This window comes from Mobula birostris, chromosome 13, assembly GCF_030028105.1.
Source record: "Mobula birostris isolate sMobBir1 chromosome 13, sMobBir1.hap1, whole genome shotgun sequence".
NCBI classification, from domain to species: Eukaryota; Metazoa; Chordata; class Chondrichthyes; order Myliobatiformes; family Myliobatidae; genus Mobula; species Mobula birostris.
The window spans coordinates 441,048-453,756 of NC_092382.1; the positions used below are offsets into that span (position 1 = coordinate 441,048).

Genomic DNA, 12,709 nt, shown 5'->3' on the forward strand with positions numbered 1-12,709 from the left:
AAGAAAATTTGACCCTGGATGTATGCTATAAAAGTATCCCATATAATAAGGCTAGATGTCTCTTGCAACGAATTTTCTTCAAAAAAAAAGTAATTTGATTCTCCATAAATTTTTAAAAATTCTCATTGAATAACAGAGTTAAATGAAATCGCCAGAATCTACTCATGGGGATAGGACCAGAAAGATTTAAAGATAGAATTACAGGAGAGTGGTCAGAGAGAGCAATTTCTTTATATTCAATCAATTGAACTAATGGAATCATTTGACTATCAATAAAAAACTAGTCAATCCTGGTATAAGAATGATAGCCATGAGGGAAAAATGAATGGATGGAGAAAACGCCAAGCATCAACTATACCATATTTAGTTGGAAAAGAATGGATAAATAAAGCTGATTTATTAAGTGTGGATGGTTTAATAGATGAGTGATCTAATACTGGATCTAGCCAGCAGTTAAAATCTCCTCCCATCACAAGGGAGTACGTACACAAACCTCGCAAAAATGAAAATAGACGTTCAAAAAATCCTGGATCATCTACGCTGGGGCATAAACATGAGCAAAAACAATCAACTTACTGTCTGAACTCCCTGATACAATAACAAATCGACATTAGGGTCCGAAACAACTTTATGCTGAATAAAGGAACTGTATTATCTACAAAAATTGAAAATCCACGTGATTTTGCATTAAGCGAAGAGTGGAATTGTATATCCTTCCACCGAATAAAAAAATGTAAGCTATCACAGCTGCGTATGTGCGTTTCTTGTAAAAAAAAAGTGCTTTTAATTTTTTAATATAAGCAAACACTTTATTCCTTTTGAAGGGGTGATACAGCTCTTTCACATTCAAACTAAATAGGTTAATATTTCGAACCATTTTAAATACCAATCAATGTGTAATTAAAAAATCTAGCCATAAGTTATTAAAACTAGAAAGCAAACCGTAAAGTAAGGTATTCAAACAAACAATCATACATTCAACCCAACAGAGCTCCCAGAGAGAAATAGGCCCTACCCCCCTCCCCTACCCAAAGCGAGAAAGCTGACCAATAGACAGTCAGTGAGCTAAGAACTAAGTACCGGCCCCAAAAAATCCTGTTGACAGAGAAAAAACCTCCAGTCCTGCAAGGTCATTATGCCCCTACCAAGACACAACATAAAAAGCAAAATAACTCAGTATTCGAAAATATGAAAGGATCACTTTAAACAAATTCAAAGAAAGCTGTATTAAAATAAAGCCTTAAAAAGGGATAAAATAAAGTAGTATCAGAAAAATATATAACAAAAGACAATATATGAACAGCCAAAACGTAACCTTATTTCAAATTCATATTAACAGAAGAAAAAACTTGATCAAATAAGAAATATAACAGTTTTAGACTTCATCCTTCAGAAACTCTTTTGCATCTTCAACTGAGTTTATTCTTTTTCACAATCCGTTCTTCAAAACGATACTCAGACGTGCGGGGAACTGAAGGGATGGTTTATATCCTTTATTATAAAATTCCAACATAACTTCTTTATATTTCATACGATCAGCCAAAACTTCAGGTGAATAGTCTTCCACAAATCTAACCTTGTAATTTTGGAAATTGATCATTCCTTGTCTCCGGGTATGGCGAATTAAAAGGTCCTTAATACGAAATTCATGAAAGGCTAGTCCGACCAATCTGGGTTTCGCTGCCAAGGACAATGGCTTCAAAGTCAGAGAGCGAGAAGCTCGATCGAGCTTTGGCTCCGAAGTGAATAAAGCAGGGAAAAGCTGCTTCAGAAAGTTTGCAAAAAACTTCGTAGGGTCAGCGCCTTCAATTGATTCTTCAAGACCCAGGATTCACAAGTTATTTCTCCTGTTTTTGTTTTCGAGACTGATGATCCTTTTCAGCATTTTATCACTAGATAAAGATAACCCCTTGCAGAGTTTAATTGTATCTTCAACGCCCTCTTCAAGTGTTATTAGCTTCATAGTATTCTCCTGAATTTGGTTCTCATGCTCAAATAAAGTTCGCTGAATTGTATCCAATTTGCCGTTAAGCAGTTGAAACTCCTCAGAGAATTCCTACTTTTGCCGTTTAAGGAAGTCACTGATTGAATCCAAAGTGACTAGGGATTCATCTTCTGTTTCTCTTTCTTTTGCAAATGCTTTGGTTCTTTTCCCAGCCATAGTAAAGCAGTATTGAAGTATTATAATAAGATTTCAAAAAAAAAAAGACTGGTAGAGACAATTAAGTAAACAGGGTAGGAGCAATCGAAAAGCAACCAACAGGACTCTGACTGCTTCTTATACCTAACATATGCTTCCTTCTTCCGCTTGACGAGTTGCCTCACGTGTTTCGACAGCCACGGTTCCCTTTTCCTACCATTTTTTCCTTGCCTCAGTGGGACAGACCTATCCTGAACCCTGCACAAGTGGTCCCTAAACTTCCTCCACATTACTTCTGTGCTTTCACCTTTGAACACCTGTTTCCACTTTACTCTCGCTAGTTCCCGCCTCATCCCTTCATAGTTAGCCCTTCGCCAGTTAAGCACTTTCCCATTTTGTCTGTTTTTATCCTTTTCCATAGCTATGCTGAAGCTAAGGGAGTTGTGGCCACTCTCACCAAAATGCTCCCCCACCAAGAGGTCTGCCACCTGACCAGGTCATTACCCAGAACTAGATCCAGTATGGCCTCTCCTCTCATCGGCCGGTCACATACTGTGTCAGGAATCCTTCTTGAATACATCTGACAAATTCAGCCCCATCTATTCCCCTTGCAGTCAAGAGGTGCCAGTCAATATGAGGGAAGTTGAAATCACCCATAACTACAACCCTGTATTTCCTGCACCATTCAAAAATCTGCCTGCTTATCTGCTCTTCGGTGTCCCGAGGGCTATTTGGGGGCCTATAGACTACTCCCAGCACAGTGATTGATCCCTTCCTATTTCTGACTTCCACCCACACCGACTCAGTGGACACTCCCTCTGCAGCGTCCTCCCTTTCTATTGCCATGATACTATCCCTGATCAGTAATGCTACTCCCCCCCTTTCTACCTCCCATCCTATTCCTTTTAAAACACCTAAACCCCAGTACCTGCATCAGCCAATCCTGCCCTTCCTCCAGCCAAGTTTCAGTAATGGCCACAACGTCATAGTTCCACGTACTGATCCATTCTCTAAGTTCATCCCCTTTATTCCTAATACTCCTAGCATTGAAATAGACACACTTCAACCCCTCAAACTGGCTACATGTATGTTTTGTCCCCTGTCTGTCCTTCCTCAGCAACTCAGAACACACAGCATCGTGCCCTTGTTCTTCTACCCTAATCACTGCACTCATATTCTGATTCCCACCACCCTGCCAAACTAGTTTAAACCCTCCCCAACAGCTCCAACAAACCTGCCCACCAGGATATTGGTCCCTTTCCAGTTCAGGTGCAGCCCGTCCTTGTTGTACAGGTCAGACCTTCCCCAGAGGAGATCCCAATGATCCAGAAATCTGAACCCCTGCCCCCTGCACCAACTCTTCAGCCACACATTCAACTGCCATGACTTCCTGTTCCTACCCTCTCTGTCTCGCGGCACAGGCAGCAATCCTGAAATTAGCACCCTTGAGGTCCTGCTTTTTCACTTTTTTCCCCTAACTCCCTTTATTCCTTCTTCAGGACCTCATCCGTACTCCCATCTATGTCATTGGTCCCCACGTGGACCAGGACATCTGGCTGCTCACCCTCTCTTCTGAGAATACCGAGAACTCCATCCGAGATATCGCGGACCCTGGCACCAGGGAGGGAACAGACTGGGATTCTATATCTTTCCCACAGAACCTCTTAACTGTCCCCTTAACTATCGAATCCCCTATCACTACTGCTCTCCTCTTTTCACTCCTTCCTTTCTGAGCTGAGGGTCCAGTCTCGGTGCCAGAGACGTGACCACTACAATTTGTTCCTGGTAGGTGTAGGTCGTCCCCACCAACAGTGTCCAAAACAGTATACTTTTTGTTGATGGGAACAGCCACAGGGGTGCTCTGCTCTTTCTGTCTATTCCCCTTCCCTCTCCTGACAGTCACCCATTTACCTGTCTCCTGACTTTTAGGGGTGACTGTCTCCCTGAAACTCTGATCTATTACTGCCTCTGCCCCCCGAATGAACCGATTTCACAGGAGCTGCAGCTGGATGCACCTCTTGCAGGTGTAGATATCGGAGACAATTGTGCTGTCTCTGACTTCCCACATCCTACAATCGGAGCACTGGACTGCCCTATCTACTGCCTCCATTACTAACTCCTAAGTTAATTAATTAAATAAACTTTCCCAGCCTTACCTTACTGGGAGCAAGCTCATCCTCTGCCTCTGCTCACTGAAATCTCTCGAGCCAAAGCCTCAAAGCTCCACTCCTTCACTGGCCGCTCTCCACTCCAGTCCACGTTAAACTCCAGTCCCAATAAAGGTGAATATGCAGCAGAACCTCCTCCCATGCTCAGTGACCAGTGTGCAGAACTGGGTCTGATGAGCAACAGCAATAATTGCAGAGTTCAGCACCGACAGTCACTCTCGAAATTGCATTCAGCAACGGTGATGGACAAATATCCAGCATGCAGCTCGTTGAAACTTTCTCCCCAGTGCAGAAATCGTGCTTGACCAATCTTCTAGAATTTTTTGAGGATGTAAGTATGAAAATGGATGAGGGAGAGCCAGTGGATGTAGTGCACCTCGACCTTCAGAAAGCCTTTGATAAAGTCCCACATAGGAGATTAGTGGACAAAATTAGGGCACATGGTATTGGGGGCAGAGTACTGACATGGATTGAAAATTGGCTGGCTGACAAAAAACAAAGAGTAGTGATTAACGGGTCCCTTTTGGAAAGGCAGGCGGTGACCAGTGAGGTACCACAGGGTTCAGGGCTGGGACCGCAGCTGTTTACAATGTATATTAATGATTCAGATGAAAGGATTAAAAGTAACATTAGCAAATTTGCCGATGACACAAAGCTGGGTGGCAGTGCGAAATGTGAGGAGGATGTTATGAGAATGCAGGGTGACTTTGACAGGCTGGGTGAGTGGGTGGATGCATGGCAGATGCAGTTTAATGTGGATAAATGTGAGGTTATCCACGTTGGTGGTAAGAACAGGAAGGCAGATTATTATCTAAATGGAATCTATTTAGGAAAAGGGGAAGTACAACGAGATCCAGGTGTTCTTGTACATCAGTCAATGAAAGCAAGCATGCAAGTACAGCAGGCAGTGAAGAAAGCTAATGGCATGCTGGCCTTCATAACAAGGGGAATTGAGTATAGGAGCAAAGAAGTCCTTCTGCAGCTGTACAGGGCCCTGGTGAGACCACACCTGGAGTACTGTGTGCAGTTTTGGTCTCCAAATTTGAGGAAGGACATTCTTGCTATTCAGGGAGTGCAGCGTAGGTTCACAAGGTTAATTCCCAAGATGGTGGGACTGTCATTTGTCGAAAGATTGGAGCAACTGAGCTTGTATACACTGGAATTTAGAAGGCTGAGAGTGGATCTTGTTGAAACATATATGATTATTAAGGGATTGGACACGCAGGAGGCAGGAAGCATGTTCCCGCTGATGGGTGAGTCCAGAACCAGAGGCCACAGTTTAAGAATAAGGGGTAAGCCATTTAGAATGGAGTTGAGGAAACATTTTTTCACCCAGAGAGTGGTGGATATATGGAATGCTCTGACCCAGAAGGCTGTGGAGGCCAAGTCTCTGGATGCTTTCAAGAAAGAGATGGATAGAGCTCTTAAAGATAGCAGAATCAAAGGTTATGGGGGTAAGGCAGGAACGGGGTACTGATTGTGGATGATCAGCCATGATCACAGTGAATGGCAGTGCTGGCTCGAAGGGCCAAATGGCCTACTCCTGCACCTATTGTCTATTGTGAACCCAGTAGTGTGTCACAACTGTAACATGCTGTGAGGTTTCAGTGTTAATGTAATGGCCTCTCTGTAATGTTTCACTGCTGAGGTTACTGTTTCTCTGTAGCAGCAATGTTTACGTTAGGACTAGAGACAACAGAGTTTTGAAGTGCAGGGCTATCCAATGAGAGAAATGTTGTTCTTTCTTGTGAGTCTGGAAGAGAGATTTTTGCAGGTCTTTTGCTTGGGAGCGATGAGAAGACATGAATGGAGAGAGTGGGCCCTTTTCCTTTATTTTTTCTTTACTAGCCCTATAGTCAAAGTAAGAACTACAAAGCCCAATCGTTTAATCGCATATTATGTACCGTTTGTTATTTTGGGGTACTGATTTGTAATGGGGGTCACATCGTGCAGCATCCACCCAAACGAGATTTCTTAAGTTTGGCCGGGCTGGGGGCTATCACCCCCTATATTAAGCTGCTAGCTGAAGCGAGAGTTACATATGGTTAGATGACTGAGCGAATTGCTTCACACATTCACAGCAGGTGAACGGCCTCTCCCCAGTGTGAACTCAATGATGGACATTTGGTGGCAATGGCTGAGAGAATCTCTTCCCAGAGTCTGAGCGGCAGATCGGCCTCTACCCAGTGTGAACTCGCTGGTGTCTCTGAAGATGAGACAACCGAGTGAATCCCTTCCCACAGTCTGAGCAGGTGAACAGCCTCTCTCCAGTGTGAACTTGCTGGTGACTCAGTAGTTGAGATGACGTAGTAAATCCCTTTCCACAATCTGAACAGGTGAATGGCCTCTCTCCAGTGTGAACTCCCTGATGCACCTTCAGTTGAGATAACTGAGTGAATCCCTTCCCACAGACTGAGCAGGTGAATGGCCGCTCCCCACTGTGAACTCGCTGGTGTGCCATTAGAGCGGATGACTGAGTGAATCCCTTCCCACAATCCGAGCAGGTGAACGGCCTCTCCCCAGTATGAACTCGCTGGTGTACCTTCAGTTCAGATGACTGAATGAATCCCTTCCCACAGTCTGAGCAGGTGAACGACCTCTCTCCAGTGTGAACTCGCTGATGTACCTTCAGGTGGGATGAGCAAGTGAATCCCTTCCCACAGTTTGAGCAGGTGAACGGCCTCTCCCCGGTGTGAACTGACTGATGTGTCAGTAGGTTCGATGACCGAGTGAATCCCTTCCCACACACTGAGCAAGTGAACGGCCTCTCTCCAGTGTGAACTTGCTGGTGTACCAACAGTTCAGATGACTGAGTGAATCCCTACCCGCAGTCTGAGCAGGTGAATGGCCTCTCCCCAGTGTGAACTTGCTGATGACCCTTCAGTTGGGATGAGCAAGTGAATCCCTTCCCACACACTGAGCAGGTGAACGGCCTCTCCCCAGTGTGAACAGACCAGTGTGCTTGTAGGTGGGATGATCGAGTGAATCCCTTCCCACACACTGAGCAGGTGAATGGCCTCTCCCCAGTGTGAATACGTTGGTGTCTCTGTAGAACAGAGGACGAAGTAAATCCCTTCCCACAGTCTGAGCAGGTGAACGGCCTCTCCCCAGTGTGAACTCGCTGATGCACCTTCAGGTGGGATGAGCAAGTGAATCCCTTCCCACACACTGAGCAGGTGAACGGCCTCTCCCCAGTGTGAACAGACCAGTGTGCTTGTAGGTGGGATGATCGAGTGAATCCCTTCCCACACACTGAGCAGGTGAATGGCCTCTCCCCAGTGTGAATACGTTGGTGTCTCTGTAGAACAGAGGACGAAGTAAATCCCTTCCCACAGTCTGAGCAGGTGAACGGCCTCTCCCCAGTGTGAACTCGCTGATGCACCTTCAGTTGGGATGAGCAAGTGAATCCCTTCCCGCAGTCTGAGCACGTGAACGCCCTCTCGCCACTGTGAACTGACCGGTGTATCCGTAGTTTATATGATTCAGTGAATCCCTTCCCACAGTCTGAGCAGGTAAATGGCCGCTCCCCAGTGTGAACTCGCTGGAGAGCCATTAGGTCAGATGACCGAGTGAATCCTTCCCCACAAATTCAGCAGATGACCAAGTTTCTGCCCAGGGTGAACTGACTGGTCTGTCCACAGGTGGGATGACCAACTGAATGCCTTCTCACGCACAGAACAAATGAATGGCCTTGTCCGGTGTGAACTTGCTGATATATCTTCAGTTGAAATGACCGACTGAATCCATTCCCACTGTTTGAGCAGGTGAATGGGCTCCCCCCAATGTGTAAAATGATGGGCATGCCAGCCGGTCAGATGATCGAGTGAATCCCTTGCTCCTCTTTTTAAGTATCTAGACAGAGACAGCAAAACTGGCGTGTTGTGTTCGAGATTCCCATAGACAAATTCCTTGTCATTTTTAACCTGTAAAAATATTTACAAAATCCATCAGTGGGTGTAGGACAATATTTCAGATGAGATCCCTTGAGTTGTCAAGGTGTGATCTGGCATCACACTATTACAGTGAGGTTCAATCCAAGCTGGAGAGAGAAATCATCTTCTAACTGGGCACAATGCTAGTATCTGGAATGACCAACATATTCTTTGATACTGTTCCTGTCTCTATAATTTCTGCCATCTCCAATCTGTGACCTGGCTCAGTTTGACTCTCTCCATTGTTATTATTCCCTGTTCCCAATGAGCTGCATGGGTTCCTGGCCCCACAGTAACTGAAACACTCTCACAAATAGCCGGCAGTGCATTCCACGCACACACCACTCTGTGTAAAAAAACTTACCCCTGATATCCCCTTGGGATCTATTTGCAAGCATCTTAAAACTAAGCCCCCTCTTGTTAGCCATTTCAGCCCTGGGAAAGAATCCTCTGGCTACCCACATGATCAATGCCCCTCATCATCTTATACACCTAAAAAAGGCTTGAAACATAACTAAGGAAATTATACATTGCTTTGAGAATTTGTTGGAAGTATAGAAAATTATGAGGGTACAGATAGGGTAAATGCAAGCATGTTTTTCCACTCAGGTTGGGTGGGATGACAACCAGATGTCATGGGTAAGTGGGGAAGGTGAAAATTTAACAGGAACATTTGGAAAAGCTCTTTCCTGAAATGGTTGTGAGAGTGTGGAATGAGGTGTCAGCACAAGTGGTGAATATGAGCTCAATTTCACAATTAACTGAAGTCTGATAGCAGACTGGATGGTAGGGGTATGGAGGGCGATGGTCCTGGTGCAGGTAGTTGCATCAGACAGCTTAGATGTTTTTTCAGTATTGACTAGATGGGCCAAATAGCCTGTTTCCGTATTGAACTTCTCCATGTTTCTATGACAGAGAAGATGGCCAAAGTTGTTTGGAAGGGAAAAGGTAGGAGTGACAACGGAGCAGCGATGGCTGGAGTTTCTGGGAGCAATTCGGGAGCCGAGTGATCGATACATCCCAAAGAAGTGGAAGCATTGGAAAGGCAGGAGGACACAACTGTGGATGAAATGAGAAGCCAAAGCCAACATAAAAGCCAAAGAGAGGGCAAACAGAAGAGCAAAAACTATTGGGAAGCTTTCAGAAACCAACAGAAGACAACAAAAAAAAAGTCGGATGAGCTCGGGGGTGGAATTATGATATTGTAGTCATTAATGAGTCTTGGTAGCACCCAACAGTGTGAGGCATTTGGAGGAACAAAATATCTGGGGCCTCAATATCTCTTGAAAACTGAGGTTCCCTGCACCAGTTACCTTTCAACTTTTATTTTGGCAGGCACATACAAACTAGACACCCTCAAAATTTCACGTCTGAAGGCCTCCCACTTACCAAGTACTCCTTTGTCAGAAAACGCCTGTCCCAAACCACACTTGCCAGATCCTGTCTGATACCATCAAGATTGACCTTTCTCCAATTTAGAATCTCAACCCGCGGTTCAGACCATTCTTTTTCCATATTTACTTTGAATCTCATGGCATTATGATCACTAATTTCTGTCACCAGCCCTGGATCATTTCCTAACAGCTTATTGCACACTTCTATGTTGGGAATTCTACGAACTGATTAAGGACACATTTGACAAATTCTACCCCATCTAGTCCTTTTACAGTATGGGAGTCCTAATCAATATATGGAAAGTTAAAATCATTCACTGAATCAACCTTTGTTTCTTGGCATGGTCTGCAATCTCTCTACAAATTTGTTCCTCTAAATCCCTCAGACTGTTGGGTGCAACCAAGTCCCAATAATGGCTACTATATCATAATTCCCTGTCCTGAGCTCATCTGACTATCCTACGATGCTTCTTGCATTGTGATATACACAGCTCAGCACATTCATTGCACCATGCTCAACCATTTGATTGTTGACTCTATCTGAGATCCGAACAACATCTGACTGGTGTCAAGAAAACAACCTCTCGCTCATTGTCACAAAGACAAAGGAGCTGATTGTGGATGACAGGAGGAATGGAGACAGGCTAACCCCTATTGACATCAATGGATCTGGGGTTGAGAGGGTGAACAGCTTTAAGTTTCTTGGCATAAACATCACCGAGGATCTCACATGGTCTGTACATACCAGCTGTGTCATGAAAAAAGCACAACAGCACCTCTTTCACCTCAGATGGTTGAAGAAGTTTGGGATGGAGCCCCAAATCCTAAGAACTTTCTACAGGGACACAACTGAGAACATCCTGACGACTGCATCACTGCCTGGTATGGGAACTGTACTTCCCTTAATCGCAGGACCCTGCAGAGAGTGGTGCGGACAGCCCAGCACATCTGTAGATGTGAACTTCCCACTATTCAGGACATTTACAGAGACAGGTGTGTAAAAGGGGCCCAAAGGATATTGGAGACCCAATTCACCACAACCACAAACTGTTCCTGCTGCTCCCATCCAGGAAACGGTACCACAACAAAAGGACCAACAGGGTATCATCTTCCACCAGGCCATCAGACTGATTAATTCATGCTGATACAATTGCATAACTATGTTATATTGACTGTCCTATGTACAAACTATTTATTATAATTTACTATAAATTACACATTGCACATTTAGATGGAGACGTAATGTAAATATTTCTACTCCTCATGTATATGAAGGATGTATGTAATAAAGTCAAGTCAATTCAATTCAATTCACCCTCCCCACTATCTGTTCTGTCATTCTGGCTCCCATTCCCCCTACAACTTATTTTAACCACATCACCCCACTCCAACTCTAGCACTAGCGAGCCTTATCACTAGGATATTGGTCCCCTCTTGTTCTGTTCCTCTAACTAACGAATCCCCTATCACCCGTTTGACTTTCCTCTGCCAGGTAATTCCCCCAAAATGTTTCTAAAGTGGTTCCACCTGTTGTTGTGGGGGATGGACAGAAGAGTACTCTTCGATGGCTATTTAACCTCATTCCCCTTCCTGACTCTCACCCAGTTTGCTGTGTCCTGCACCTTGGGTGTAACTCACCTCTCTTCATGTCATGTCTATCACCCCCTCCAACTCCCAGCTGATCCAAAATTCATCCATTTCAAGTTCCCACTCTGTAAAGTGCAGGGTTACAAGCTGCAGCTGGATGCACATCTTGTATGTGAGGGCATCAGGGACACTGGAGGTCTCCCCACCTTCCCACCAATATCCCCTCTAATTTGTCATGACCAGTGTGCACATAAATCTTGTACTGTACATTTTTTTACCCAGTGACAACATGTGCACAGTGAATTTTATATAGAGAGGTATTTATTTTAACAGCTGGCATATCACTGTCAGTAAGAACTTTGATCTCCTCTGGGTTTGATCGAGTTCATCTGCACTCTCTCACAACCTATGTAGCAGGCCTGAAACGGTTAATGAAGGATTTTTTCACCAGAAATTTTGCACATTGTCCATACCTGATTTGCTTGCTGAATGACACTTTAAAAAGTCAGAATTCCAAATATCACTCCACTTCCTCTCACTTGCAAATTCTCTAGCAACTTTTGCATCACCACAATACACACAGGTAACACCAGTTTCTGTATTGTACATAAATATTTCCCCTATATAGATATTGGACTGGAGACCATTAATTTGGCTGACAACTGCAGACAGGAAGCTGTCCATGAACCTGGTGGTACGCGCTTTAAGACTTTTGCATCTCTTCCCCGATGGAGGTTTGGGTTTGCAGCAATAATGTCCAAAGTTGTGGGCATCTTTGAGTACACGGCCTGCTTTCCCGAGGCAGGGGAAGTGTAGGAAGTGTCCATAGAGGGGAGGCTTGTTTCTATGATGTTTCCAGATGAGACCAAAGTTCTCTGCAGTTCCTTGCAGTCATGGGCAGAGCTTTAGCCATACGAAGTTGTGAAGTATCGAGAAGAAGCTCAGAGACCTGGGCCTTCACCCTGCCTTGTGTAGCTGGATCCTGGACTTCCTGTCAGATGGCTGGCAGGTGGTAAGAGTGGGATCCCTCACCTCTGTCTCTTTGACCCTCAGCACACATGCCCCACAGGCTTGAATCCTTGGCCCCCTCCTTTACTCTCTGTGCACCCATGACTTGTGTCACCACCCACAGCTCCAATCTGTTAATTAAATTTGCTGATGACACTACATTGATTGGCCTAATCCCAAATAATAACTTTCAATTGATCAAATGCTTCCTGACAAGTCTCGGTCCAAACAAACTTTTCACTCTTCTTCAGGAGATTAGTCAGAGGAAGAGTGATATCAGCAAAGTTCTTACACAACTAACGATAATATCCAACCATTCCCAGAAACCTTCCAAGAGCCTTCTTACCAGTCTGTCACAAAAACTGTGGGTCAACTGTCTAAGAAAAATAACAAGATGGCTTGAGTGGCAAAAATAGATTGTGGTGCTTTTATTTACAAAAATAGTGGAGAAACAAAAACTTGGATGTCCACATGAAAACA

At 44.5% G+C, this 12,709-nt stretch overlaps 1 pseudogene; it reads right to left on the reverse strand.

The window, feature by feature from the left end:
• Nucleotides 1-819: 819 nt before the first annotated feature.
• LOC140208175 (uncharacterized) lies at nt 820-8,208 on the reverse strand (annotated as a pseudogene).
• Nucleotides 8,209-12,709: the final 4,501 nt, after the last annotated feature.